Raw genomic sequence first — 27,994 nt, forward strand, 5'->3', positions numbered from 1 at the left:
CTAAACTGCCAGACTAGCTGCTGGGACATGGTGGCGTGAGGTGGTTGGCTCTTCAGGAGAGAAAGATTATTGTGCTCAGGAGGGGCAAAAAGCAGAGGAGGTGAGTCTTCTCTTAAGCTTATAGCTTCTTTGCGGTGAAGATGCACCCCTTTGTGGGGAGGTAGAGGCTGTTAACATCCAGCCCAGGGAGCAGCAGCGCGGGAGGCAGAAGACTCGCGCTCCGCCTCCGAGGCAGAGATGGGGAATGATCCACAAAGCTGCGGGTGCCGGTGCCGGCAACGTCCGGAGAGTGAAGCTGATTATGGTTTGTTTGTGGGAGTTTTGGGGCTTTTTTTTGTTTTGTTTTGTTTTGATAAGTGGCGTAGATGATAGAGATAGAATGAACAGGTAATCGAGTCAGCGGGGCGGCGGCCATTGGTCACCGGGAGGGGGCGGGCGCACCTGGGAGAAGTGTTCACCTGCCGGGGCGCAGGCAGGTGGAGCTCAGCCTTCCTGTCACCGGCGCTTGACTGTCTTCCCTCCTGCGCTTTTTGTAGCACGGTGATGGAGACCTCTCCTGGGGTCTAGGGCTCAGGCTGACTTTATGAGCAGCAAAAACCAAAACTTAAGGACTGTCGCGAACCAGCGCGACTAGTAATTCCAGGTCCCAAGTGGGAATGGCGCGGAATTAAGAAAATACGCTTAAAGAATTAAAGAATGGGTTTGGAACGGCTCTACAATTGCTGATGGCAAGAAGAGAGCGTGCCCCAAAACTGCATCTTGCTTTATTTATAGGGCAAAGTGGGCCATTACCAAATCAATGAGATCTCTGATTACGTTTCCAAGCAATCTAAGAATTTTGCCAAGTGCAGAAAACCTCCACCATACATAACATCCTAACTATACACAAAACAGGATAGAAGAAACTTGCCTCCAGTCTTTCTGGGGGACATGGGGGGTAGGATGAGTATCAGCTAACATGGAGGTGTGGGGAAGGGCTTAACCTTTTGCAACTTAATCAGGCAAATGATATGGGGCGTTGGGTAAACTGCCAGCTTACAGCCAGTTCCCCACACGTCTATCCTTCAAAAATCTAAACTGCAAAAACCTTGTTGGAGCCCTGGCCAGTTGGCTCAGTGGTAGAGCGTCGGCCTGGCGTGCAGGAGTCCTGGGTTCGATTCCCGGCCAGGGCACACAGGAGAAGCGCCCATCTGCTTCTCCACCCCTCCCTCTCTCCTTCCTCTCTGTCTCTCTCTTCCCCTCCCGCATCCAAGGCTCCATTGGATCAAAGTTGGCCCGGACACTGAGGATGGCTCCATAGCCTCTGCCTCAGGCGCTAGAATGGCTCTAGTTGCAACAGAGTGATGCCCCAGATGGGCAGAGCATCGTCCTCTGGTGGGCATGCCGGGTGGATCCCGGTCTGGCGCATGCGGGAGTCTGCCTGACTGCCTCCCCGTTTCCAACTTCAGAAAAATACAAAATAATAATAATAATAATAAAGATAATGGCCCACTAAAACACACAAACAAACAAAAAAACTTTGTTGGCTTTTCGGTTCCCAGCAAAGGACCCACTCATAATACCCCTTAAAGAGCACTTTACTGTGTTTTTTTTTTTTTTTTTTTTTTTTTTTTTGCAGAGACAGAGAGTCAGAGAGAGGAATAGACAGGAAGGGAGAGGGATAAGAAACATCAATTATTCATTGCTGTTCCTTAGATGTTTATTGATTGATTTTTCATATGTCCCTTGACCGGGGGCTACAGCAGACCGAATGAACCCTTGCTCGAGCCAGCTATCTTGGGCTCAAGCTGGTGAGCCTTGCTCAAACCAGATGAGCCTGTGCTCAGGCTGGTGACCTCAGGGTCTCAAACCTGGGTCCTTGGCATCTTAGTCCTACGATCTATCCACTGCGCCACCGCCTGGTCAGGCGAGGGTTTTAAAGTGATTTAACTGTATCCATAATAGAAACAAAGTCTGTACAGCATTTATACTTGTTCATGTTTTTATACCATGATGTCACATACCATAGAAAAGTGCATAATGAGAGAATACAAACACACACACACACACACACACACACACACACACACACACAAATGGCACATTATTGGTTTGAGGTAGAGAAACACCTCTGTGAAGCTATTTCAAGCCCAAAGCCCCCAAAAGTAATTCAGAAATCCTATGCCTGGAGGGCTCAGTCTCAAGGAATCAGTTTGCAAAGAGAAACCAGAGTGATTTGAAAAGTGTGCTTCAACCTTGCTATAAGAATAGATGCAAAGATTAATAAAAAAAAAACCACAATAAAGAGATTCAGATTGATTTAGCTGGAGAAAGCAACAGATGTTCTCATGAGAAAGGTTAAGATTTGAGGATCAGACTCACCCGATGTGAAGTGGGATTGAGCCTTGTAAGGTCAGGATAGACCAAGGGTCGGGAACCTATGGCTCGCAAGCCAGATGTGGCTCTTTTGATGGCTGCATCTGGTTGGCAGACAAATCTTTAATAAAAAATAATAATAGGCCCTGGCCGGTTGGCTCAGTGGTAGAGCGTCGGCCTGGCGTGGGGGAGTCCCGGGTTCGATTCCTGACCAGGGCACACAGGAGAAGTGCCCATCTGCTTCTCCACCCCTCCCTCTCTCCTTCCTCTCTGTCTCTCTCTTCCCCTCCTTCAGCGAGGCTCCATTGGAGCAAGGATGGCCCGGGTGCTGGGGATGGCTCCTTGGCCTCTGCCCCAGGCGCTGGAGTGGCTCTGGTGGTGACAGAGCGACGCCCTGGAGGGGCAAAGCATCGCCCCCTGGTGGGCAGAGTGTCGCTCCCTGGTGGGCGTGCTGGGTGGATCCTGGTCGGGCGCATGCGGGAGTCTGTCTGACTGTCTCTCCCCGTTTCCAGCTTCAGAAAAATACAAAAAAATAAAATAAAATAAAATAATAATAATGTTAAAAATATAAACCATTCTCATGTATTACAATCCATTCATTTCCTACCGCTCATGTTCATGGTTGCGGGTAGCTGGAGCCAATCACAGCTGTCCTCCACAACACCAAATTTTTATTGGATAATGCGTAATGTGCATGGGTCATTGTATGGCTCTCATGGAATTACATTTTAAAATATGTGGCGTTTTTGGCTCTCTCAGCCAAAAAGGTTCCCGACCCCTGGGATAGACAGATATGGATGACGCATCTGCTCTTGAACAAGGTTTCAGAAAACAGGTGTGTTTTCATTGTTACTAGATCAGAAAGAGTGAGCAGGCCAGAGGAGAGGAAAAGAGCATGATCTCAGCTGACTAGAGTGACCGCTACAGGATGTGTCAGAAAGCTGCAGAGACACTCCCTAGTGGTAGCAAGGAGGATTGGGACAACAATATGAATTGGCTACAGGCTATCAGGACAGTTTTGAGAGGAAGTTGGGTCAGATCAGTGAAAAAACTAAAAAATTGGTCAATAACTTTTTTAAGATAACCACTTAATCTATGCTGTATCCTGGGAAAACATTCTAAAAAAGTTATGATTAGGATTTGAGGAAAGGCACAAGAAAAGATGAGTTATATGGGATGGAGGGTAGTAGAAAAGACTATTCTATTAATTGAGTTACTGATTTCGTGATACATGTTTGTCTGACTGAAGCATCCCTTCTGGGAGGGATTATCTGACCCAGGAAATTTGGATGTGGACAAAATTTGTTTAAATAGCAGATGGCACCTGACCAGGCGGTGGCGCAGTGGATAGAGCATCGGTCTGGGATGCAGAGGACCCAGGTTCGAGACCCCAAGGTCGCCAGCTTGAGCGCGGGCTCATCTGGTTTGAGCAAAAGCCCACCAGCTTGAACCCAAGGTCGCTGCCTCCAGCAAGGGGTTACTCGGTCTGCTGAAGGCCCACAGTCAAGGCACATATGAGAGAGCAACCAATGAACAACTAAGGTGTTGCAACGCACAATGAAAAACTAATGATTGATGCTTCTCATCTCTGTCCATTCCTGTCTGTCTGTCCCTGTCTATCCCTCTTTCTGACTCACTCTCTGTCTCTGTAAAAAAAAAAAAAAAAGCGGATGGCTTTGGCAGACCCAGAACTTGATGTTTTCACATATCTCACTATGGAAAGCTGCATAAAATAAAAGCCAAAGGAATAGATTGGAAAACATGTGTAAAGCAAAGATCAGTGGAGAAGAAAAAGAAAGTACTCAGATCCAGAAAACAACATGGACCCACTAGGTCGAGAAGGAAAGAACCTCTGAAGAAGGTTAATCAGCTGTCTCCCTGAAACTTCTAGGAGAGAAAACTGAACAGAACAGGCATCCAGCAGGAAGGATGCTGCAGACAGGAACACTTCTCTTGAGTAGTAATGACACAGAAGGCCATTAGGGCGCACTTCTTCAAAAGCAACTTCATTTCAGAACTTGCTAACTTGCTGTGGCTCTCCAGCTGAAACAGTTTTGGTGTCAAAGGAGGTGAGAGAACATTCCTTGGTAGGCAGGTTTCCAGGGCCTGAGCAATTCCATAGTGAGTAGCAACAGCCATTGTGGCTCAGGAACAAAAATACTGGTTCATGGAAAAGAGTGGAGAGGACATCAAAAGTTGAAGTCCACCCACAAATCAGCATTAGAATGCTAGAAATAGGGCACTCAGTGGGGAAGTCAAAACTGAGTGACTGCCTGACCTGTGGTGGCGCAGTGGATAAAGCGTCGACCTGGAAATGCTGAGGTCGCTGGTTCGAAACCCTGGGCTTGCCTGGTCAAGGCACATATGGGAGTTGATGCTTCCAGCTCCTCCCCCCTTTCTCTCTCTCTGTCTCCTCTCTCTCTCTCTCTCTCTCTCTCTCTCTCCCTCTCCTCTCTAAAATGAATAAATAAAAAATTTAAAAAACAAAACAAAAACAAAAAACTGAGGGACTGATAGTTCTGGATGGGAAGAATGTCTCAGTGAGGACCAGTGGTGGGTGGGATTCAGCCAGTTCGCACCAGTTCCACAGAACCGATAACCTAATCAGGGCTCTCTCTAAGGTGGGCGCCTGAGCAGATGTCCAATCTGCTGGAAATCACAAATTTACATTCCTTACTCTTTTCTAATGTTCATCTGCGCAACAGCATATTCTAAGCACCCATAATAATGTTCATTCTATCCATAGGTGAAAAAAATTTTGACGGAACTATGCTTGTAATATTTATTTATTTATTTCATAAAACTTATTATACCTTAGATGAACTACTACATTTTAATTCCCTCGTATTTGTTACTTTAGTAAACAAACATATAATGTAAAGAGAAAAAGTACCAAACTACCAGGAGGTGACCAGCTGTCACTGAAAATGTGTTATATAACAGGTTTATTGTTTTTTGTCAGGTATTATTTAATATTTTTATTAATATTTTAAAACTCTTATAATCTAGTTTTGTATACCTCTTTTATTGTTCTTTTGTAAGTATTGAATGCATGAAATAATAAATTACTTTTTGGCATAATATAGTTTTTTTATTCTTCAAATGGTCATTAGGGCAGAGAACCGGTTGTAAAATTATTTGAATCCCACCACTGGTTAGGACTTGATACCTGTGACTGCTTCCACTGCCAGCATTAAAGAATGTAAGGCAGGAATATCTTAAATGACAATCTCTGGGAAACAGATGAGTGAACTCCAGTCCCTATTACATCTTGTTTACACATAAGAGACAGAGAGAGAGAGAGTCAGAGAGAGAGAGGGATAGATAGGGACAGACAAGACAGGAACGGAGATGAGAAGCATCAATCATCAGTTTTTTGTTGGGACTCCTTAGTTGTTCATTGATTGCTTTCTCATATGTGCCGTGACCCCGGGTCTTCAGTAGACCGAGTAACCCCTTGCTTGAGCCAGCGACCTTGGGTCTAAGCTGGTGAGCATTTTTTATTTTGCTCAAGCCAGATGAGACCGCGCTCAAGCTGGTGACCTCAGGGTCTCGAACCTGGGTCCTTGGCATCCCAGTCCAACGCTCTATCCACTGCGCCACTGCCTGGTCAGGCAGCATTCCTCATTTCTTATTAGAGCTAAGTAATAATATTTCATTAGATGAAATATACATTTGTCTATCCATTTTTCATCAGTTCATGGGCATAAATTGTTTCCACTTTTTGGCTATTACGCACAATGCTGCTATGAACATTCAAGTAAAATCCTAATTGGTTTTCAGGGTCATGATCACAGGTCCAGATAAGCATCATGGGTTGATAAACATCCTGGTAAATTAAAACTTATTATTATTATTATTAGATAGTTCTGACTTTCTGTTATTTTTCTTTGAAAACACTAGGTTTTGGAAAACCCATTTGCGATAACTCAGAACCTGGGGACTGCTTTGTTTTCTGAAGTGTGTAGGTGTGGAAAACAATTATTGTGTATATTTTTTGCTTTGAATTCTTATGAGTGAGGCTCCTGAGCTGCTTAGCAGAGAACAAACTCGGCTTTGATGTCCTGTTCTGCACCTGCTCCAGGAAGGCTGCTGCTGCTACAAGGATGCAGATATTTCCAAATCCTCTCACTGAAATTGAGCAGAAGGAGAAGCTGCAGGGAACGATTTCAGACTTGAAGTTGGGATTTGGGACTTTAATTTCTCTGGATTAATTATGCACAAGGACATTAGAATTTACGTTTTAGCTTTTGGCTTTAACAGAAAGATTTTAGATTTTAATTTTTTAAGATTTTAACCTTTAATTATATCACTAGGAAATTAATGGGAAGGGTTATAATGGGAAGGGTCATGATTTGGGAAGTATTTTAATTTAATTTGGAATATTTAATTTAAATATCTTAACATTGTTATTTAATCTCATTGCAGAAACTCTAAGAGGCTATAGTGGGAAATATGTCTGGACACTATTTTGACAGAAAATGTCTTTGAATTTGGAATGGCCATTGAAATCATTCAGTTAATGACTGTCCTATTTCAGAGCCTAGAGCAAAACCTAATTCTTTCAGCAGAAAGATAGGTCCAAAAAAGTCCCAGTAAAATTCACTAATTTTTATGAAAGGATATATCATAGAAATATTATGTAATGTTTGGTGTGTGATAAGAAAGATGTTAGGAAGTGGTGGATGTGGCGTGTGTGGACTTTGAGAGGCGCTTTCTTTTCATTTAAAGCAGCAGCTGGCACTGGTATGTACCAGTGTTTCCTGTGAAGCAATGTGTCTTTCGGATGTAGATTTTAGACATGGAATTTATATCTCTGTCAATAGAAGGATCATTCCTTTCCTGACTTGATTGCTTTTAAGCGTGGGAACCTGTTATCCTTGGTATGTTAGAGCTCTCTTGCAACTCAGTGGAACATAACTGTGCCACACTTAAAGCTTTAGCTATACCCAGAGCCTGAGATCGAACAGAACTCGAATACGGAAAACCATGAAATACAGCTTCACCCTATGAACCTTAGCATTAGGACAGGTTAAAAAAAATAGAGTCTAATCTAAGACTCCTTTGGTATCTGGTGGTTAGATACATTTCTAATCTTTCAGTAAATCTTGAGTACATTTAGACTAATGTTTTCTTTTGTTGTTGTTGTTGTTGTTGTTTTTTGTATTTTTCCGAGCTGGAAACGGGGATAGACAGTCAGACAGACTCCCGCATGCGCCCGACCGGGATCCACCTGGCACGCCCACCAGGGGGCGATGCTCTGCCCCTCCGGGGTGTCGCTCTGTCGCGACCAGAGCCATTCTAGCGCCTGGGGCAGAGGCCAAGGAGCCATCCCCAGCGCCCGGGCCATCCTTGCTCCAATGGAGCCTCGGCTGCTGGAGGGGAAGAGAGAGACAGAGAGGAAGGAGAGGGGGAGGGGTGGAGAAGCAGATGGGCGCTTCTCCTGTGTGCCCTGGCCAGAATCGAACCCGGGACTTCTGCACGCCAGGCTGACGCTCTACCACTGAGCCAACCGGCCAGGGCCCATTTAGACTAATGTTAAATGATACAAACCACAGTTGTTTAGTGAATGCATGAAATGGGATCATATGATAATTACTATTCCGTTACCAGTTTTTTTTTCACTTAGGGGTGACCTGATAAAATTACACATATTTATGAATTTCATAATTTCTATCTGGTTGGTTTTTTTAAAATAATTATTCTAAACAACACTCCAGTGAATATCTTAGCATGAACTGAGTACCTGGTTGTCATGACTTTCTCTCGGGGCAATAAGGCTGGGTCATGTTTGGGGAAAGATGTTGGAGATACAAATTTGCCTGACCTGTGGTGGCGCAGTGGATAAAGTGTCAATCTGGAACACTGAGGTCGCTGGTTTGAAATCCCTGGCCTGCCTGGTCAAGAAACATAGGGGAGTTGATGCTTCCTGCTCCTCCTCCTTCTCTTGTCTCTCTCTCTTTCTGTCTGTCTCTCTCTCCACCCTCTCTAAAATGAATTTTTTTAAAAAGAGAGAGGTACAAATTTGTATTGGAATTCACCCTCAGATCAAGGTCAAAGACAGCCTCTCAGGAGTCCCCTTGGTTCTGAGAAAACATGAGATGAGGCTCTACGTTTTAGGATGATTCACAGCTTGAGTCGACAAAATATATAGTAGTGGTAAAAAGGTGAAAACCAGTGAGAATAACTGACTCCCCAACTCGAAAGCCAGTGGTGGGCAAACTATAGGCCAACCCTGACCCGCTGATTCTGTACAGCCTAGAGCAGCGGTTCTCAACCTGTGGGTCGCGACCCCGGCGGGGTCGCCTAAAGCCATCGGAAAACACATAATGCATATCAGGTATTTACATTCCGAATCATAACTGTAGCAAAATTACAGTTATGAGTAGCCACCAAAATTATTTTTTGGTTTGGGGTCACCGCAACATGAGGAACTGTATTGCGGGGTCACAGCATTAGAAAGGTTGAGAACCACTGGCCTAGAAGCAAAGAATACTTTCTTGCATTTTTAAAATGTTGAAAAAAAAATCAAAAGAAGAATATTTTGTGTTATGTAAAATTTGAATTTCAGTGAATAAGTTTTATTGAAACACAAACAACCACTTTCTTTTTAAATTTTTTTTACGTACTAGCTATGGCTACTCAACAGACCATCTATCTGGCTCCTTGCAGAAAAAGAAGGTAACCTTCTATGTCATTTCCAAAGAAGGTAGGAAATCATTTGACCCTTTTGTTCTCATGGGGCTCTGTAATGCCAATGCCCATCCTGCTTCCTGTGCCCCGTGGGCCATCCCCCGCCACGACTGGCTGTGGTGCCCGTCCTGGCAGAGCCCTGTGGCAGCCGGAGTCTTCACAACCCTGGTCTGTCAGTCTAAAAGTGTGATTGATGGGCATGGTCAACTCACTCAACTTGGTAGATTTTTTTTTTAATGCTTTGTCCTAAAATTGGTGGAGTAAGTGAACAGCTATAAAATTGGTGGAGTAAGTGAACAGTTCTATGAAGGACTTTCCCTAGTCCAGTTCATTACTCTGACCTACAGCTTGTGTGAGGAAAGCTGAACAGCCTTCTCTTTCTTTCATCACCAGTTCTCAGAAGAGTAACTTCCAATTGTTTAGAGTTCTACTTTCAATTTTTGTTATCTTTATGAATTCGTGGTATTCCATAGATTGATAACACAGATTTTATGTTTTTAATGCTCTGTAATCATTATTTTCTGTGTCCATGTTGTCCCATCTTTAGTGAGTGGGAATGTGTTTTAGTGACTGTCTTTTTATGCTGTCCTAATATTCTGATGGCTCTCTTTCCTTCCGGCATGACAGGGTACTTGCAGCTTCTTCTGTATCTTCTCTGTCCTGGGCAGGAAGTCTATCTACTTTTACGGAGAAACAGTGTTTAGAGACCTGACACCATACATAGTTTTACAATATTATTGACTATATTTCCAATGCTGTACTTTATTTATTTATTTTTTTGACAGAGACAGAGAGAGAGGGACTGATAGAGACAGACAGGAAGAAAGAGAGATGAGAAGCATCAACTCTTTGTTGCAGCTCCTTGGTTGTTCATTGATTGTTTTCTCATATGTGCCTGACCTGGGAGCTACAGCAAAGCGAGTGACTCCTGCTCAAGCCAGCGAACTTGGGCTCCAGCCAGGAACCATGGGCTTTAAGCCAGTGACCTTGGGCTCAAGCCAGTGACCCTGGGGTTATGTCTATGATCCCACGCTCAAGCCAGTGACCATGGGGTTATGTCTATGATCCCACACTTAAGCCAGATGAGCCTGCGTTCAAGCTGGTGACTTTGGGGCTTCAAACCTGGGTCTTCCGCATACCAGTCTGATGCTCCGTCCACTGTGGCCTCCCAATTTGTACTTCTTAATCCCTTCACCTTTTTCACCTCCCTCCAAAACTTCCTCCTCTCTGGCAACCAATCTGTGAACATATCAATAGTTTATCTCTCTATTTACATGTATTCTTTAATTTCTCTCAAGAGTATCTTATACATTTGGGTAGATTTACTTCTAATATTTTTATTCTTATGACATTTAAAATAATACTAATTTTAAATTCCTGTTCCAGTTTTCTATTAGTACACAAAAATACAATTGGTTTTGGAATACTTACCTTATATAGTGTAACCTTGTTAGGTTTATCAGTTCTTGCATTTTGAAACATTTTCTTTACGAAATTATGTAAAGGTAACATAAAGACCATTTTATTTCTTTCTATGTAATCTTTATTTCTTACTTGCCTTATAGCACTGGATTAAAATGTCCAGAAAAATGTGGGAAAATGTATTATGAGCAGACATCATTTCCTTGTTCCCAACTCTGTGACAAACATGGTCAATATTTCATCAAGTATGATAATTGCCTGGAGGCATTCCATAGCCGTTTCTGTTAGACCCAGGAAGCTCTTTTCAACTCAGAGTTAATTGACATGTTTGATCATGAATGGCATTTGAATTTTGTCATATAATGTTTGTCCATCTTTTAAGAGTTTTGTGACATTTTTTCTATTATAATCGGTGAATGTGGCAATTTATGTTGAATGATTTTGCACCAGCCTTGCATTCCTAAAATGACTCACATTTGGTCATGACACATTATTATTTTCATACATTGTTGTCTTTGTTTTGTTAACAGTTTGTCACTGGTATTTGTTCCTATGACCATGAGGAATGTTAGCCTGCTATTTCTTTTTCTTGTAACACCTTTTTCAGGTTTGATACCAGGGTTATGCTGCCTGCAGGAAAAGAGCCAGTAAATATTCCTCTTCTTGTATTTTCTGAAATATATGATGTATAGTTAATACCATTTCTTCACTTTTCCCTTAAATGTGTGGCAGAATTCACCAATGAAGTCACTTTTGCATGGAGTTTTTCTGAAAATTCATTTTCTTTAACAAATAGGCTATTCAGCTATTTTGTTTCTTTTTGGGTCAATTTTGGTATATTTTGTCTTACAAGAAATTCATCCATTTTTACCAATAGATTATTTTATCATTTTAAGTCTCTACTGATGTGTAATTGTTGATTTGATATCAGTAATTTATATTATACATCCTTTGTATTTCTTGGTCAAGAAATCATTGATTTTATAAATTTATTTTCCAAAACCCAACTTGGAATATTAATTTTTTTATTATTTCCCTATTTGCTAATCCATTGATTTCTGCTCTTTGTTCCTTCTTGTTTTCTACCTTGAGATTAATTTTCTTTTTAGTTTCAAGTTTTTTAAAGGTGATAGGTTAAGGTATTGATTTAAACCTTTATTCTTTTCTAAGAAAGTGTTTAATGCTATAAAGTTCTGTTTAAATACTGGTTTAACTATATCTACAAGTTTTTATATGAAGGTATTCTTATCATTTATTTCAAAATATTGATACATTCCTATTATCCTATGACTTCTTCTTTGACCATGGATCAAGTAATGCTTTTATTTTGTCTTTATTTTTTACAGATACTTGAACTGGACCTAGAATTCTACGTTGAGAGGGTTACTTTCTTTCAGCACTTAAAAAATGAGATTGTCAGCCCCAGCAAGTTGGTTCAGTGGATAGAGCATTGGCCCAGCATACGGATATCTGGGTTCAATCCCTGATCAGGGCACACAGAAGAAGTGACAGTCTGCTTCTCTTCCTCTACTTCTCCCCCTTCTCTTTTTCTTCCCCTTTCACAGCCAGTGGCTTGATTGGTTCAAGTATCAGCCCCAGGCACTGAGGATAGCTCAGTTGGTTCAAGCATCGGCCCCAGATGGGGTTTTCCAAGTGGATCCAGGATGAGGCACATGTGGGAATCTATCTCCCCTCCTGTAACTTAAAAAAAGAAAAAGAAAAAAACAAAACACTCAAATGTTGTTGTGAGTCAGGGGCGCAGAGAGAGAGATCAGCAGGCAAAATGTCAGTGAACTAGCAAAGGACCACCACTCGCTCAGGCAAATGGCTCCGAGTTTGTGCTCTGTCCTATTTTTTTTTTTTTTTTGTATTTTTCTGAAGCTGGAAACGGGGAGACACAGTCAGACAGACTCCCGCATGTGCCCGACCGGGATCCACCTGGCACGCCCACCAGGGGCGACGCTCTGCCCACCAGGGGGCGATGCTCTGCCCCTCTGGGGCATCGCTCTGCTGCGACCAGAGCCACTCTAGCGCCTGGGGCAGAGGCCAAGGAGCCATCCCCAGCGCCTGGGCCATCTTTGCTCCAATGGAGCCTTGGCTGCGGGAGGGGAAGAGAGAGACAGAGAGGAAGGAGAGGGTGGGTGGAGAAGCAAATGGGCGCCTCTCCTATGTGCCCTGGCTGGGAATCGAACCCAGGTCCCCCGCACTCCAGGCCGACGCTCTACCGCTAAGCCAACCGGCCAGGGCCTCTGTCCTATTTTTATTCACAAGATTTCAAAAGCTTGTTTACTTAGAAATTGGCATAGCATCAAGCATAACCTTTAATTAAGAATACATGGACTACATCTGCATGATAGCTTAATAACAATACAATATCAAAAAACATTAACTGTTATTGCTTCTATGGTTCTCACAACATTCCTCTCTTTATCTCAAGGAATAGCCTTGAAGGGAACAGTAAAATCTTATGAGAATGTTTTACTGAGAAGAGAGTCTAGTAACCACTTTCGGTCACATAGACTTGTTTCAGTGACTTGCCTTCGAATCACAAAACAATTCTCTTGGCAAAACATTCTTTTCTGGTTGGCTGTGTTCCCATCCAAGGTCATGCAATAGATTACTCCACTACACTCAAATGTGTGCAGTTATTTTCTACATTGAAAAGACCAAAGAACCTATATACATAATCCATGCATACAGAGTAGCACTATCCAGAGGGAAAAGGATATTAGCTAAGGAGAGTGAGGTAAAAGGGGAGAAAATAGGAGTGAAAAGAGACTTTGCATGGGGCATGAGGGGCACATGTGGTATGCAGATTGTTATATTGAGTAGGACACTTGAAACCATGTCAACACAATAAATTAAAAAATAAATTTAAAAAAATTAAAAGACTTTTGTTTAAACCCCATAGCAAATAACACTGAAAGTTTTTGTCCACACTTAGGCATTCTGTATACAAAATACCTTAATTATTATTATTATTATTATTATCTCTGTTATTACTATATTTTTCTGAAGTGGAAAGCAGAGAGTCAGACAGACAAACTCCCACATGTCCCTGACAGAATCCACCTAGCATTCCCACTAGGCGGCGATGCTCTGTCCATCTGGGGCATTGCTCTGTTACAACCAGAGCCATTCTAGCATCTGAGGCAGAGGCCATGGAGCCATCCTCAGCACCCGGGTCAACTTTGCTCCAATGGGGCCTTGACTGCCAGAGGAGAAGAGAGAGAGAGAGAGAGAGAGAGAGAGAGAGAGAGAGAGAGAGAGAAAGGAGAGGGGGATGGGTGGAGAGGCAGATGGGTGCTTCTCCTGTGTGCCCTAACTAGGAATCAAACCCAGGACTTCCACATGCCCAGCTAACACTGTACTGCTGAGCCAACCGGCCAGGGCTCAAAATACCTTAATTATTAATAAGCCAATGTGTACGATACCAATAGCATTTAAAAAAAATTAAAACCAAACATGCTTCTGGCATGATAAAATTATGGAATTAAATTGAGTTTCCAGCCCTGGCTGGTTAGCCAGTCAGTTAGAGTGTCATCCCAAAACACCAAAGTTGTGGGTTGGATACCCAGTCAGGGCATATATGGGAAGTGACCAATAAATATTTCTCTCTCTTTCTCTCACCTATTATTTCAGCCACTGTTAATTAGGTCACCTGCTCTCTGCAGCTAAATTCTATCTGATAAATTTCCAAGACCTATGGGAAGTAATCTTCATCTTTCATAAGCTTGCCTTAGCCAGGTAGTCACACATTTCCAGCCATTCCCATAGCACACTTTTTGTACCATCAAAACTGAACTTATAGCCTGACCAGGCAGTGGTGCAGTGGATAGAGCATCAGACTGGGACATGGAGGACCCAGGTTCAAAACCCTGAGGTCATTGGCTTGAGTGCAGACTCATCTGGCTTGAGCACGAGCTCTCCAGCTTGAGCGCAAGATCGCTGGCTTGAGCGTGGGATCATAGACAGAACCCTATGGTTGCTAGCTTGAGCCCAAAGGTCACTCGCGGGCTTGAAGCCCAAGGTCACTGGCTTGAGTCTAAGGTTGCTGGTTTGAGCAAGGGGTCACTTGGTCTGCTGTAGCCCCCCGGTCAAGGCACATATGAGAAAGCAATCAATGAATAATTAAGGAGACTAAGGAGCCACAATGAAGAATTGATGCTTCTCATCTCTCTCCCTTCCTGTCTGTCTGTCTGTCTCTCTCTCTGTAAAAACAAAACAAAACAAAACAAAAACCCTGAACTCATAAATCCTGATAATCCTGTATAATCTCTGCATCTCCAAGCCCTTTAATCACAGGCACACACTCCCTCTGCAACATGTCCAAATCTCCCCCACCCCGCTGCTCTTTCCCCCAGGTACATTTTCTTTGCTTTCTCTCTTCTAAGTTCCAAGGGCTCTTCTTCTGCTTTTGTGACTAGATTCTGGAGCCCATGCAGCCCAGCTGGCTCACTTCTACTACCTCTGTAACTTTCTAAATAAGCTTTCTCATAATTTGAAAAACAAAACAAAACTAATCACACCTGCAGAGTCTCTTCTGCCACATGTGTAACATTCACAGGTTCCAGAGAGGAGGACCTGGTATCTTTGAGGGCCATGATTCAGCATACACAGGAGGTAACATTGGGAAGCTGGAAAGAGTGTTTCCAATGGAAGGAACAGCAAAACAGAGCACACTGACATGACATCAGAGTGTGTGGGAATGTAGCAGGAATCAAGGGGGAAAGAGAAGCCCAGACAAGTTGATGAAGGAAGTAGGATTTTAATAGCTGGTGGAGCAGCATGACCCCAAAAGAGGCAATAAATCACGAACTTCCCGAAGTTAGATTCCTTACATCTTATATACCTTTTACAGAATATATATGTTCATGCAAGGGGCTCATAATCCCTTTGTCTAGAGGTAAACGTTGCTGGTTTAAGTTCTTGTGTCAAAAATTGGAGGTTTCCATCAGCTAACATCATATTAAATGGCACTAAACTGAAGGCTTTCCCCCTTAAATCAGGAACAAGACGGGGTTGTCCACTCTCTCCACTCTTATTTAATGTGGTACTATAGGTTCTAGCCAGAGCAATCAGACAAGACAAAGAAATAAAAGGCATCCATATCGGAAAAGAAGAAGTAAAGGTATCACTTTTTGCAGATGATATGATACTATACATCGAAAACCCCAAAGAATCCACAAAAAGACTCCTAGAAACAATAAGCCAATACAGTAAGGTCGCAGGATACAAAATTAACATACAGAAGTCAATAGCCTTTCTATATGCCAACAATGAAACAACTGAGAAGGAACTCAAAAGAATAATCCCCTTCACGATTGCAACAAAAAAAATAAAATACTTAGGAATAAACATAACAAAGAATGTAAAGGACTTCTATAATGAAAACTATAAACCATTGTTAAGGGAAATCGAAAAAGATATAATGAGATGGAAGAATATACCTTGTTCTTGGCTAGGAAGAATAAATATAATCAAGATGGCTATATTACCCAAAGCAATATATAAATTTAATGCAATTCCCATCAAACTTCCAATGACATTTTTTAAAGAAATAGAGCAAAAAATCATCAGATTTATATGGAAGTATAAAAAACCCCGAATAGCCAAAGCAATCCTAAAGAAAAAGAATGAAGCTGGGGGCATTTCAATACCTGACTTCAAACTCTATTATAGGGCCACGACAATCAAAACAGCATGGTATTGGCAGAAAAATAGACACTCAGACCAATGGAACAGAATAGAAAGTCCAGAAATAAAACCACATATATATAGTCAAATAATTTTTGATAAAGGGGCCAACAACACACAATGGAGAAAAGAAAGCCTCTTCAATAAATGGTGCTGGGAAAACTGGAAAGCCACATGCAAAAGAATGAAACTGGACTACAGTCTCTCCCCCTGTACAAAAATTAACTCAAAATGGATCAAAGATCTAAACATAAGACCTGAAACAATTAAGTACATAGAAGAAGACATAGGTACTCAACTCAGGGACCTGGGTTTTAAAGAGCATTTTATGAATTTGACTCCAATGGCAAGAGAAGTGAAGGCAAAAATTAATGAATGGGACTACATCAGACTAAGAAGTTTTTGCTCAGCAAGAGAAACTGATAACAAAATAAACAGAAAGCCAACTAAATGGGAAATGATTTTTTCAAACGACAGCTCAGATAAGGGCCTAATATCCAAAATATACAAAGAACTCATAAAACTCAACAACAAACAAACAAACAATCCAATAAAAAAATGGGAAGAGGATATGAATAGACACTTCTCCCAGGAAGAAATACAAATGGCCAACAGATATATGAAAAGATGCTCATCTTCTTTAGCTATTAGAGAAATGCAAATCAAAACGGCAATGAGATACCACCTCACACCTGTTCGATTAGCTGTTATTAGCAAGTCAGGTAACAGCAAATGTTGGAGAGGCTGTGGAGAAAAAGGAACCCTCATACACTGTTGGTGGGAATGTAAAGTAGTACAATCATTATGGAAGAAAATATGGTGGTTCCTCAAAAAACTGAAAATAGAACTACCTTATGACCCAGCAATCCCTCTACTGGGTATATATCCCAAAAACTCAGAAACATTGATACGTAAAGACACATGCAGCCCCATGTTTATTGCAGCATTGTTCACAGTGGCCAGGACATGGAAACAACCAAAAAGCCCATCAATAGATGACTGGATAAAGAAGATGTGGCACATATACACTATGGAATACTACTCAGCCATAAGAAATGATGACATCGGAACATTTACAGCAAAATGGTGGGATCTTGATAACATGATACGAAGCGAAATAAGTAAATCAGAAAAAAACAGGAACTGTATTATTCCATACGTAGGTGGGACATAATAGTGAAACTAAGAGACATTGATAAGAGTGTGGTGGTTACGGGGGGGAGGGGGGAATGGGAGAGGGATAGGGGGTGGGGAGGGGCACAAAGAAAACAAGATAGAAGGTGACAGAGGACAATCTGACTTTGGGTGGTGGGTATGCAACATAATTGAACGACAAGATAACCTGGACTTGTTATCTTTGAATATATGTATCCTGATTTATTGATGTCACCCCATTAAAAAAATAAAATTATATTTAAAAAAAAAAAAATTGGAGGTTTCTGGCTTAATACTAGAAGGCAATCTTAAATAGTGAATTGTTTACACTGTAGATTCTCTTTGTTCTTGGATCCAAGACCTCTGGCTTCAGGGCTCTGTCTGATTTCTCCCCTGAAGAAATTATTCTCTTCAGTTGGCTCCTTTCCTTTGTCTTGTGCAAACATCCTTTATTCTAGGTGCTATTGTCTGTCTTATCTTTCTTGCTTTTATTAGTGTGCTAATTCCTAGATTTTCTCGGACAGTTTCAATTTTGTAAATTGGTGGCCCTAGCTATTAAACATGGAAAGAAGGCCCAGTACACAAAAGACCCCTTTTGGTTGTCTCCTGAAGCACTTTCAAGAAGCTTATGGAGACAACCACAGGTATGGAATTAAATGGCCCAAGAGAAGGCTTTACACTCTCTGTGAATCAGAATAGCCCTCCCTTGGAGTTGGATGGCCATTGGCCAGAACTTTTAATCCCCGGCTAGTAAGGGCAGTTTGCAACATCATAACTGAGGATTCAGGCCAACCTGATCAGTTTCCATATATTGATCAATGGCTAAATTTAATAATGAGCCTGACCAGGCAGTGGCGCAGTGGATAGAGCGTTGGCCTGGGACTGGGATGCCGAGGACCCAGGTTCGAGACCCCGAGGTCCCCAGCTTGAGCACGGGCTCATCTGGCTTGAGCAAAATAAAAAATGCTCACCAGCTTAGACCCAAGGTCACTGGCTCAAGCAAAGGGTTACTTGGTCTGCTGAAGGCCCGCGGTCAAGGCACATATGAGAAAGCAGTCAATGAACAACTAAGGTGTCGCAATGTGCAACGAGAAACTAATGATTGATGCTTCTCATCTCTCCGTTCCTGTCTTGTCTGTCCCTATCTATCCTTCTCTCTGGGGAAAAAAAAATTTAACAATGAATCTGCCACAATGGCTAAAAGCATGCTCCATACTAAGAGGGTGCCACGTCTTCTTAGTCAGGCCAGATTTGAGTCTAAAGCAGAAAGGGAATATAAGATCAGCCCCAAGACTTCATGTCCTTACAGAGCCCCCTGAGGAAACTGAATTAGACAAGAAGGTAAAAAAGCAGTCCTAAGGCTGGGAGGAAGATCAATGGAGGAAAATAGGGATCACATCGAGGCGGCTTTCCCCTCCACTAGACCTCAATGGGGTCACAACTCCCAGGAGGGAAAAGCCTCGCTGGACGTTTTTCACCGGTATCTCTTGTTGGGACTGAAGGCAGTAGCCCGAAAGCCCACCAACCTCTAGAAGGTTGCAGGAATTGTCCAGAATCCGCAGGAATCCCCTGCCGTGTTTTTTGAACACCTTTGTGAAGCATACCAGGTGTAAACCCCCATAGACCTGGATGCTACCAAAAACAGCGTGGCTGTTAATTTGGCGTTCGTCATGCAGTCAGCCTCAGATATTAAAAAGAAACTTCAAAAGCTAGAAGGGTTTGAGGACATGAGTAAGTCCCAGTTAATTTCAATAACTCAGAAAGTTTTCCATAATAGGAAGACAATTGAGGTAAAACAAAAGAATAGGATGATGTCAGAGTAATGGCACGGTAGGAAGCGATACAAATAAATCTCCTCAAAAACTCAACAAGATCTTCAACCAGAAACAGAAAAACCTATCCTTGGAGCCTCCAGATGTTTCGCAATACACCCGAAGGTATGGTCAAGCGAAAAATTAACAAAAAAACAACAACAAAGCCACAGTAAATGCTCCAAGAAGAACACAATAAAACCAAATTTAAACTGTGACAACAACAAAAAGAAAGGGGGGGAGAGGATGGAGATTAACAGTAGCAAAGGACGATGGAGTGCAAAAGTACTCACAAAATAGTGCACTACAATGAACAGGGTAGGAACCCTTTTCATTACTTAAAGGTAACCACCATTGAAAAAACCACCACAGAAGCACATGATTTAAAAAAGATAGCAACAGAGGAAAGATGTATGGAATACAACCAAATAAAAATAAAAGATAGAAAAACAAAAGAGAAGGATCAAACAAGACACAAAACTAACAGAAAGCAATCTATAAAATGGCAATAGGGAACTCACAAGTATCAATAATTACACTAAATGTAAACGGATTAAACTGACCAATAAAAAGGCACAGAGTAGCAGAATGGATTAAAAAAGAAAATCCAACTGTATGCTGCCTACAAGAAACTCATCTAAGTAACAAGGATAACAACAAATTCAAAGTGAAAGGCTGGAAAACAATACTCCAAGCAAATAACATCCAAAAAAAAGCAGGCATAGCAATACTCATATCTGATAATGCTGACTACAAGACAGCAAAAGTACTCAGAGACAAAAATGGCCATTTCATAATGGCTAAGGGGACACCGCTGATGGCTCTAGATCGGTCATCCAAACAGAGAATCAACAAAGATATAGTGGCCTTAAACAAAACACTAGAGCACCTGGATATGATAGACATCTACATGACATTTCATCCCAAAGTGACTGTGAGTATACATTTTTCTCCAGTGTACATGGATCATTCTCAAGAATTGACCATATATTGGGCCACAAAAACAACATCAGCAAATTCAGAAAAATCAAAGTTGTACCAAGCATATTTTCTGATCATAAAGCCTTGAAACTATATAGAATTCAACTGCAAAAAAGAGGAAAAAAATGCCACAAAAATGTGGAAACTAAACAACAACTTTTAAAAAATGAATGGGTCAAAGAAGAAATAAGTGCAGAGATCAAAAGATATATACAGACAAATGAAAATGACAATACAACATATCAGAATCTATGGGATGCAGCAAAAGCAGTGATAAGACGGAAGTTCATATCACTTGAGAAGGCATATATGAACAAACAAGAGAAAGCCCAAGTGAACCACTTAACTTCACACCTTAAGGAACTACAAAAAGAACAAAGACAACCCAAAACCAGCCGAAGAAAGGAGATAATAAAAATCAGAGCAGAAATAAATGAAATAGAGAACAGAAAAACTATAGAAAAAATTAATAGAACAAGGAGGTGGTTCTTTGAAACGATCAACAAAATTGACAAACTTTTGGCAAGACTTACCAAGGAAAAAGAGAAAGAACTCATATAAACAAAATCCAAAATGAAAGAGGAGAAATCACCACGGACACTGTAGATATACAAAGAATTATTGTAGAATACTATGAAAAACTTTATGCCACTAAATTCAACAACCTCGAAGAAATGGATAAATTCCTAGAACAATACAACCTTCCTAGACTGAGTCAAGAAGAAGCAGAAAGCTAAACAGACCTATTAGTAGAGAAAAAATAGAAAAAAACCATTAAAAACCTCCCCCCAAAATAAAAGTCCAGGCCCAGATGGCTATACCAGCGGATTTTATCAAACATTCAAAGAAGACTTGGTTCCTATTCTACTCAAAGTCTTCCAAAAAATTGAAGAAGAAGCAATACTTCCAAATACATTTTATGAGGCCAACATAACCCTCATACCAAAACCAGGCAAGGATGGCACAAAAAAAGAAAACTACAGACCAATATCTCTAATGAATACAGATGCTAAAATACTAAACAAAATACTAGCAAATCGAATACAACAACATATTAAAAAAATAATACATCATGATCAAGTGGGATTCATCCCAGAATCTCAAGGATGGTTCAACATACGTAAAACGGTTAACATAATACACCATATCAACAAAACAAAGAACAAAAACCACATGATCTTATCAATAGACGCAGAAAAGGCTTTGATAAAATACAACACAATTTTATGTTTAAGACTCTCAACAAAATGGGTATAGAAGGAAAATATCTCATCATGATAAAGGCCATATATGATAAACTATCAGCTAACATCATATTAAATGGCACAAAACTGAAGGCTTCCCCCCTTAAATCAGGAACAAGACAGGGTTGTCCACTCTCTCCACTCTTATTTAATGTGATACTAGAGATTCTAGCCAGAGCAATCAGACAAGACAAAAAAAATAAAAGGCATCCATATCGGAAAAGAAGAAGTAAAGGTATCACTTTTTGCAGATGATATGATCCTATACATCGAAAACCCCAAAGAATCCACAAAAAGACTAATAGAAACAATAAGTCAATACAGTAAGGTCGCAGAATACAAAATTAAGCTACAGAAGTCAATAGCCTTTCTATATGCCAACAATGAAACATTTGAGAACGAACTCAAAAGAATAATCCCCTTCACGATTGCACCAAAAAATAATAAAATACTTAGGAATAAACATAACAAAGAATGTAAAGGACTTCTATAATGAAAACTATAAACCATTGTTAAGGGAAATCGGAAGAGATATAATGAGATGGAAGAATAATCCTTGTTCTTGGTTAGGAAGAATAAATATAATCAAGATGGCCATATTACCCAAAGCAATATATAAATTTAATGCAATTCCCATCAAAATTCCAATGACAATTTTTAAAGAAATAGAGCAAAAAACCATCAGATTTATATGGAACTATAAAAAACCCCGAATAGCCAAGCAATCCTAAAGAAAAAGAATGAAGCTGGGGGCATTACAATATCTGACTTCAAACTATATTATAGGGCCACGACAATCAAAACAGCATGGTATTGGCAGAAAAATAGACACTCAGACCAATGGAACAGAATAGAAAACCCAGAAATAAAACCACATATATATAGTCAAATAATTTTTGATAAAGGGGCCAACAACACACAATGGAGAAAAGAAAGCCTCTTCAATAAATGGTGCTTGGAAAACTGGAAAGCCACATGCAAAAGAATGAAACTGGACTACAGTTTGTCCCCTTGTACTAAAATTAACACAAAATGGATCAAAGATCTAAACATAAGACCTGAAACAATAAAGTACATAGAAGAAGACATAGGTACTCAACTCATGGATCTGGGTTTTAAAAAGCATTTTATGAATTTGACTCCAAAGGCAAGAGAAGTGAAGGCAAAAATTAATGAATGGGACTACATCAGACTAAGAAGTTTTTGCTCAGCAAGAGAAACTGATAACAAAATAGACAGCCAACTAAATGGGAAATGATATTTTTAAACAACAGCTCAGAAAAGGGCCTAATATCCAAAATATACAAAGAACTCATAAAACTCAACAACAAACAAACAAACAATACAATAAAAAAATGGGAAGAGGACATGAACAGACACTTCTTCCAGGAAGAAATACAAATGGCCAACAGATATATGAAAAGATGCTCATCTTCTTTAGTTTTTAGAGAAATGCAAATCAAAACTGCAATGAGATACCACCTCACACCTGTTAGATTAGCTATTATTAACAAGACAGGTAAAAGCAAATGTTGGAGAGGCTGTGGAGAAAAAGGAACCCTCATTCACTGTTGGTGGGAATGTAAAGTAGTACAATCATTATGGAAGAAAGTATGGTGGTTCCTCAAAAAACTGAAAATAGAACTACCTTATGACCCAGCAATCCCTCTACTGAGTATATACCCCAAAAACTCAGAAACATTGATACGTAAAGACACATGCAGCCCATGTTTATTGCAGCATTGTTCACAGTGGCCGGGATATGGAAACAACGGAAAAAGCCCGTCAATAGATGACTGGATAAAGAAGATGTGGCACATATACACTATGGAATACTACTCAGCCATAAGAAATGATGACATCGGATCATTTACAGCAAAATGGTGGGATCTTGATAACATTATACGAAGTGAAATAAGTAAATCAGAAAAAACAGGAACTGCATTATTCCATACGTAGGTGGGACATAAAAGTGAGACTAAGAGACATTGATAAGAGTGTGGTGGTTACGGGGGGGAGGGGGGAAGGGAGAGGGAAAGGGGGAGGGGGAGGGGCACAAAGAAAACTATTAAATAGATAGAAGGTGACAAGAGGACAATCTGACTGGGTGATGGGTATGCAACATAATTGAACGACAAGATAACCTGGACATGTTATCTTTGAATATATGTATCCTGATTTATTGATGTCGCCCCATTAAAAAAATAAAATTATGAAGATCAAAAAAATAAAATAAAATAAAAGAATAGCTAAAACAGTAGTAGCAGCGCTCCAAGAGACAAACTCTTCTAAGGGCAAGGGGCCCCCAAGAGAGTGAAATGCAGAAGGAAGAAATTTGAGGAGGAATAAGACAATGCACCTATTGTAAAGAAGAAAGACATTGGAAAAATAAATGTCCCATATTACAAACAGCCAAGGCAAGTCCTAAGATCCTGAACCTCGAGGACTGATGGAGCCAAGGCTCTTTTCCATTGAACCCTCGGGAGCCTATGGTAACCGCAGAAATGGAAAACATTGTGGACTTTCTAATAGACACTGGAGCAACACATTTGGTTTTAACTAAGCCTCTGGGGCCCATCACCACTCACAAAACTCCAGTACAAGGGGCCACTGCAAAAACTGCTTGCTACCCATGGACCACCCAGCGGACAGTCAATCTAGGGCAGGGGTCGGGAACCTATGGCTCATGAGCCAGATGTGGCTTTTTTGATGGCTGCATCTGGCTCACAGACAAATCTTTAATAAAAATAATAATAATGTTAAAAATATAAAACATTATCATGTATTACAATCCATTCATTTCCTACTGCTCATGTTCATGGTTGCGGGTGGCTGGAGCCATTCACAGCTGTCCTCCGGGACAACACCAAATTTTTATTGGATAATGCGTAACGTACACGGGTCATTGTATGGCTCTCACAGAATTACATTTTAAAATATGTGGCGTTCATGGCTCTCTCAGCCAAAAAGTTTCCTGACCCCTGATCTAGGGCGAGGAACAGTCACCTATTCATTCTTGGTCATATCAGAGTGCCCCTACCCCCTGATAGCATGGGACTTGTTACAAAAACTCCAGGCCACAATCTCCTTTAAGGGAGAAAATACCACCTTAACTATAGGAAACAATAAGGGAATTTCAGACGCTGGGTTACAGCTACTCCTAACCTGCCCCCTCTCTGAAGAATACCTTTATCAGGAATCAGCTGAACTGGAAAATACCCACAGCCCATCTCTACTCCAGTAGCTTCAGGAAAGTTTCCCAGAAGTATGGGCTGAAACCAACCCTCCTGGACTAGCAGCCCACCAGCCACCTGTGGTCATACAATGGCTATCCACTGCGACTCCAGTAGTGATAAAACAATACCCAATGAGTTGGGAAGCTAAGGAGGGAATAGCTGCCACATATGGTGTCTCTGGGAAGCAGGAATCTTGGTGCCTTGCCAATCCCATCGAACACTCTCTTATAACTGGTCCTAAAGCCGGGAACAAAGGATTACCGACCGGTCCAGGACCTTTGAGAAGTTAACAAATGGGTAGAGACTATACACCCTACAGTCCCTAACCCGTACACATTGATAGAGACCATACACCCTACAGTCCCTAACCCGTACACATTGCTCAGCCTCCTGCTCCTTGAGCATCGAGTCTATACAGTCCTAGACCTTAGAAATGTCTTCTTCAATATCCCAGCCAGCCTGTTTTTGCCTTTGAGTGGATAGACCCGGCAGGAGAATTCTCTGGCCAACTAACATGGACTAGACTGCCTCAAGGCTTCAAAAACTCTCCTACTATCTTTGATGAGGCCCTAAGCACAGACCTAGTAGCCTTCCAGCAGGAACATCAAGACTACCCTACTCCAGTACGTAGATGACCTACTACTGGCAGCATCTACGGAGGAGCGCCGTCTCGAGGCCACTCGAGACCTCCTAGCCTCACTACAAGTATTAGGGTACCAAGTGTCAGCTAAAAAGGCTCAACTCTGCACTCCAGAGGTTACTTATTTAGGCTACAGTGTCAAAGAAGGACAAAGAACTCTGTCTTATGAACACATCGAGGCCATACTCCGGGTCCCCACTCCAACAACTAAAAGGCAAGTAAGAGAATTCCTTGGGGCTGTAGGATATTGCAGACTGTGGATTCTAGATTTTGCAGAACTAGCAAAGCCTCTCGATGCCTGCATGGGCGGGTCACAACCCTTAAACTGGACTGAGAGCAAAAAGCCTTTGAGGACCTTAAGAGGGCTTTAGGATCGGACCCTCTTGCCCTACCTGACGTCTCGAAGCCCTTCCAGCTATTCATTCATGAGGCTCAGGGAATCACAAAAGGGGTTTTAACTCAGCCTTTAGGACCTTGGAAACGACTGGTTACCTACCTGTCCTAGCAGCTGGATGGCCTGACTGCCTGAGGGCCGTAGCTGCAACTGCAATCCTAGTTAAAGAAGCTGACAAGCTCACATTAGGTCAAGAGCTAACTCTGACAGCACCACACGCAGTGGAAGCACTCCTAAAGGGGACTCCAGAGAGATACATGTCTAACACCTGAGTAACCCAGTTCCAAGCTTCACTTCTAAATCAGCCCAGGATACGGTTTCAGAAAACAACTGCCATTAACCCCACGAGCCTACTCCCAGATGACAACCTGAACACCCCATTACATGACTGCACAGAGGTAATCAACATCATACAGACTGCCCAACCAGACTTAAAGGGCTCCTGACGCCAATGAGGTACTGTACACAGACGGGAGCAGCTACACACAGGACGGCCTCAGGTATGTGGGGACTGCGGTAGTGACCCTGGATCGGGTCATTTGGTCACAGGCGTTGAGCCGGGGAGCTTCAGCACAAAAGGCAGAACTAATAGCCCTTACCCAGGCCCTCAGATGAGGAAAAGGAAAGGCAGTTTTCATTTACATGGACAGCAGGTAGCTTTTGCCATGGCACACATACACAGTGCCATTTATAAAGAAAGAGGGCTACTTACCTTGGCTGGGAAGGATATCAAAAATAAAAAAGAAATCTTAATATTACTAGAAGCTACCCAACTCCTCTCAGCCGTAGCAATCACTCACGCAAAGGGCACCAAAAAGGAGATTCAAGAGAAGCCCGCGGAAACTGAGCAGCGGACCTAGAGGCCCGAGCAGTAGCCATAAAACCAGTGGGGCCTCTCCAAGTTCTAGTGACTTTGCCTGAGCTGCATGACACCCCTCACTACAGTCAGGAAGCAACTACCTTAGCTGAAGAGAAAAGAACTACTGAAAATGTCAATGGCTGGTGAATCCTACCAAATGAAAGAATCTTAATTCTAGAGACATTAAGGCAGGCAATAGCCCTCCAAATACATCAAGCCTCCCACCTCAGCACATCCGAAATGACTAAATTGCTCCAATCCAGGTATTTCATACCATGCCTGGACCAGATACTAAGTAGCGTTGTAGGACGTTGCAGGCTTGCACATGAGTAAATGCAAAACAAAGTAGGAAAACACCCTTAGAAGTTAGAGAAAAAGGAACCATGCCAGGAGAACATTGGGAAATTGATTTTACTGGAATAAAGCCACCCCATGCAGGGTACAAGTATCTCCTAGTCTGTGTAGACACTTTCTCCAGGTGGGTAGAAGCCTTCCCCACTAGGTCAGAAACTGCTACCACAGTACTTAGGAAATCACTTCATAAAATAATTCCACAATACGGCCTCCCCACAGCCATGGGTTCTGACAATGGGCCGGCATTCATTGCCAAGATATCCCAGGACTTAGCCAAAATCTTAAATATTAAGTGAAAATTACTTTTTGCCTACAGGCCTCAAAGTTCAGGTCAGGTAAAGTGTACAAATCAGACCTTAAAAAATTCTAACTAAATTTGTTTTTTGTAACCGGTGAAAACTGGCCAACCTTACTCCCACTAGCCCTCCTTAGGGCAAGGTGTACCCCCTATAGAGAAAATTTTATGCCTTTTAAAATAATGTTTAAAAGACCCCCTCCATTACTACCAAAACTCAGAAAAGACAGAAAAGCTTAGTTAAGTAACCACTCCTTCCTTAAGTACTTGCAGGATCTGCAAATTACTCAACAGGCTGTTCAAAGGACTGTCCGAGAGGCACTTCCAGCACTGCCAGGAGATCCAGTACATCTTTTTCAGCCTGAGGACTCAGTCTGGGTAAAGGAGTACACCACCCAAGAACTGACTCCCACATGGACAGGTCCACACACCGTGATCCTGACCACTTCCACTGCAGCCAAGCTAGAAGGCATGCCTGCTTGGGTCCACCATAGCTGATTGAAACATGCAGTCCCAGCAGAGATACCCTCATGGACAGTGGAGACTGACCCCACCAACCCTTTAAGTGAACCCTGAGAAGGACAGCATGCCCTACTCCAACTACAAACCAGAAGCTGCTGGTCTACATATGGCTAATGCATGAAGAAACTCACTAAGGACCTCCTTTAAATTAGACTTTAAGAAAAAAAGGAAAAAATAAATTGTTATAAAAGCCAGTTAATTTTATGTAAGTTGCAAAAATTTATACAATTTATAAAAAATTAATCAGTAACATTTGCTTCTTTAATGAACTGTATTGCTATTAATGCTGTTAAATATCTGTTACATATTATAAGCTAATATTCCTCCTACTCAACA

General features: G+C 41.6%; 1 long non-coding RNA gene across 1 annotated transcript; it reads left to right on the forward strand.

Annotated features, from left to right (window-relative positions):
• The first annotated feature begins 43 nt into the window (after positions 1–43).
• LOC136406046 (uncharacterized) lies at positions 44–27,989 on the forward strand. The gene is made up of 3 exons (XR_010751614.1): positions 44–100; positions 8,988–9,064; positions 27,401–27,989. It is a non-coding gene; the product is annotated as an uncharacterized lncRNA (long non-coding RNA).
• Positions 27,990–27,994: the final 5 nt, after the last annotated feature.

Source organism: Saccopteryx leptura, chromosome 5, assembly GCF_036850995.1.
Source record: "Saccopteryx leptura isolate mSacLep1 chromosome 5, mSacLep1_pri_phased_curated, whole genome shotgun sequence".
NCBI lineage: Eukaryota > Metazoa > Chordata > Mammalia > Chiroptera > Emballonuridae > Saccopteryx > Saccopteryx leptura.